The sequence below is a fragment of the Cebus imitator genome, unplaced genomic scaffold, assembly GCF_001604975.1.
Source record: "Cebus imitator isolate Cc_AM_T3 unplaced genomic scaffold, Cebus_imitator-1.0 Scaffold21, whole genome shotgun sequence".
Classification (NCBI taxonomy): domain Eukaryota; kingdom Metazoa; phylum Chordata; class Mammalia; order Primates; family Cebidae; genus Cebus; species Cebus imitator.
In genome coordinates this window covers 2063857-2067856 of record NW_016107336.1, presented here as the reverse complement: position 1 = coordinate 2067856, position 4000 = coordinate 2063857, and positions in this window count along the sequence as shown.

Genomic DNA, 4000 nt, shown 5'->3' with positions numbered 1-4000 from the left:
CCAGCTAATTTTTTGTATTTTTAGTAGAGACGGGGTTTCACCATATTGACCAGGATGGTCTCGATCTCTTGACCTCGTGATCCACCCGCCTCGGCCTCCCACAGTGCTGGGATTACAGGTGTGAGCCACCGCGCCCGGCCTGCTGCTGCCTTTTTTCAGGGCTGCCCTGCTCAGCGAGGAAGCAGCCTAGTCACAGTCTGCCTGCAGAGGCCTTGCTGAGCTGCCGTGGGCTCTGCCCAGCTGCCGTGCGAACTTCCCTGCAGTCCTGTTTATACGGGTGTAGTTAGAACCGCCTTGGCAATGGCGGACTCTCTCTGTAATGGCGGACTGCCTCAGCAGTGGTGGGCTGCCTTGGTAATGACAGACGCCCTCCCCACAGAGCTGGACTGTCCCGGGTTCAGCTGTGCTTACTGCGAAACTCTCAATCCAAAGCGTTTCAGATTGCTGTTTTTTGTGGGGGTGGGACTGGCCCAGCCTGATCACCTGGCTCCCTGCCTCAGACCCCTTATTTTTCAGTTGAACGGGCAACTGTGTCTCCCAGGCGTCCCAGTCAGCAGTTGAAACGGTGCCCGGATTTGTGTGATTTCCCGCGCGCGACCCACTGCGCCGGAGGCGCGGACATTCGCGGTGCCCGGGAATCTCCTGGCCTGGCTCCCTGGGCGACTCTGCCTCACAGGAGCTCCAATCGCCAGCTGAAATGGCGCCTGGGCCTGTGTATTTTGTGGGGAGACCAGCCCCGCCGGCCAAAACAGCCCGCTGGCGACCCATGGGGCTCCTCTGCCTGGGAATCTCCTGGTCTGTGGACAATAAAAATCCGTCTGGAAATGCGGCGTCCACTCACCCTCAGCGCTTTCGCTGGGAGCCGCGATCCTCACCTGCTCCTCATCAGCCATCTTGGATCCTCCCCCTCAGCAGGTTAGTATTCTGAGGCAGGAGTTGTTTGAAACGGTCAGTTAAGGTTGTTTTGATTTTTTTTTTTTTTGGAAACAGAATCTCGCTCAATCACCCAGGCTGGAGTGCAGTGGCACCATCTGGGCTCACTGCAACCTCCACCTCCCGGGGTCAAGCTATTCTCCTGCCTCAGCCTCCCAAGTAGTTGGGATTACAGGAGTTTGCTACCACGACTGGCTAATTTTTATATTTTTAGTAGAGACGGGGTTTTGCCATGCTGGCCAGACTGGTCTCGAACTCCTGACTTCTGGTGATCTGCCCACCTCAGCCTCCTAAAGTGGTGGGATTACAGGTGTAAGCCATTGTGCCTGGCAGGTTGTTTTTAAAATTTCAAGTAGGCTTATGCCAATAACCCCAGCACTTTGGGAGGCTGAGGTGGGAGGATCACTTGAGCCCAGGAGTTCTAGAGCAGTCTGGGCAACGTGATACTTAAAAATTATCCAGGTGTGCTGACATACACATGTTGTCCCAGATACATGGGAGGCTGAATCAGGAGGATCGCTTGGGCCTGAAAGTTGAGGCTGCAGTGAGCAGGGACTGTACCACTGCACTACAGCCTGAATGACAGAGCAAGACCCTGTCTCAAAATAAATAAAATAAAAAATTAAATTTCAAGTAACAGAAATCTCACTTTAGCCTGGCTTAGAGAATTAAGGGGCATTACTAGCTCCTTTCTGAAAGGTCCACAGCTGACTGGGCTTCAGTGAGGGCTCTGTGTGTCTACACTTTGCAGATAGCCCATCCTCCACTGTCTGTGGTTCGCCTTTGTCTTCAGCAGGCTTCTGTCCCTGCACCATTGTAGCCTGCAGTCCCCAGGGCTTACCATGAAAGGGGAGAAAGCACTGCTTTCCATAATCATCCAACAGTTTGTACTTTCACACTGATTGGCTCATCCCTGAACTACTCTAAGCAAATGCTACGAGTTAATTGTGTGGGTCTAGATTATTATTCATACATCAACCAATTACTGAGACACAGAGGAGTAGGTAACTTTAAACTGATTGATATATGCCAATTAGGGTCTATCCCTCGAAGCTGGGATAGATTTATTCCTACTCAAGACCGAGTGAGGGGCCGGGCGCAGTGGCTCACACCTGTAATCCCAGCACTTTGGGAGGCCTGAGGTAGGGGATGGGGGGGGGAATCATTTGAGGTCACGAGTTCAAGACCAGCCTGGCCAACATGGCGAAACCCCATGTCTACTAAAAATACAAAAATTAGCTGGACGTGGTGGTATACACCTATAATCTCAGCTACTTGAGAGGCCGAGGCAGGAGAATCGCTTGAACCCAGTAGGTGTAGGTTGCAGTGCCTCTGTACTCCAGCCTAGGGGATAGACTAAGACTCTGTTTCAAAAAGCAAAAACATACAAGAAAAGACTGAATGAGGAAATTTTGTGTAGTGTATCTGTCAGGACAGAATAGGTTATGCTGCAGTAATAAATTCAACATCTCAGTGGTTTAAAACCATATAGTCACTTCTAGCTCATCTTTGATGTAGGTGTACAGGAAGACTCAGCTCATGGTGTCACTCTGGGCTCCTGGCTACCAAAGGTTCCATCTCAATATATGCTTTCACTATTACTGCAGCAGGGGAAGAAAGCTGGAAAGACCAGCAGTCAAATGTTTCTACCTGGAAATGACATGAGTTCTGCCCACATTTCATTGGTGAAAGCAAATGAGATGCCATGCCTGACTTTAAGTGGGGCAGAAAATCAGACCTCCTGCAAGCCTGGAAGGAGAGGGGAGCTGTCTCAGTGACCAGCAATGATGTCTGACACAGCAAGAATGGCTGCCAATCAGCAAATAGTCATGGCTCTGCTTCTGAAATTATTACAGGGGAATGGAAGTAGCTCTGGTGAACTGCAAAAACCACCATCTTTGAGTCAGAACATCTAGGATGGAGTGTGACGGAAATTTACTAGCTATGCATCTCTAGGCAAGGAATCTTAAAAAAAAAAAATGTTGCGCCGGGCGCGGTGGCTCAAGCCTGTAATCCCAGCACTTTGGGAGGCCGAGGTGGGTGGATCACGAGGTCAAGAGATCGAGACCATCCTGGTCAACATGGTGAAACCCCGTCTCTACTAAAAATACGAAAAATTAGCTGGGCATGGTGGTGCGTGCCTGTAATCCCAGCTACTCAGGAGGCTGAGGCAGGAGAATTGCCTGAACCCAGGAGGCAGAGGTTGCGGTGAGCCGAGATCACGCCATTGCACTCCAGCCTGGGTAACATGAGTGAAACTCCGTCTCAAAAAAAAAAAAAAAAAAAATGTTGTTGCCGGGCGTGGTGGCTCATGCCTGTAATCCCTGCACTTTGGGAGGCTGAGGTGGGCAAATCACGATGTCAGGAGTTCGAGACTAGCCTGGCTAATATGGCAAAACCCTGTCTCTACTAAAAATACAAAAATTATCTGGGTGTGGTGGCAAGTACCTGTAATCCCAGCTACTTGGGAGGCTGAGGCAGAAGAATTGCTTGAACCTGGGAGGCAGACGTTGCAGTGAGCTGAGATTGTGCCACTGCACTCCAGCCTGGGCAACAGAGCGAGACTCCCTCTCAAAAAAGATGGTGTCTTGCTAGGTTGCCCAGGTTAGATTCGAACTCCTGGGCTCAAGTGATCTTCCCCTACCTCCAGGGTAAGTGCCGAGTCCTCTGCCCTCCAGGACAGCCAGAGGATGCCTCTGTCTCCTGGCAGCTCTGACACTGTGTGCAGTTTTCCCTGATGGTTTTGCTGGAGAAGGGCTTTTGCTAAGCCTCACTGGGATGTGGTGAGGGCTAATTAGATAATGCCTGTGAAGCACTTGGAGCTCTTTGGAGATGGGCTCTCTATGTATTATTAATAGTGGTGGAGCACAGTGTTTCCACACCAGGGACTGGGTGGGGAAGGAAGGGCAGCGAAGGGCTGCAGAGCAGATACCACCAAAGGAGCCCATTTTTGAAGAGGGCTGTCAGACTTCAGCCTTATCATGTGAGCTGGAGGGCTAAAGGACAGGCACCGCCATTAAGAAGTGGAAATGTGGGTGTCCCCTCCACAGGCAGGATGTGCATGGAC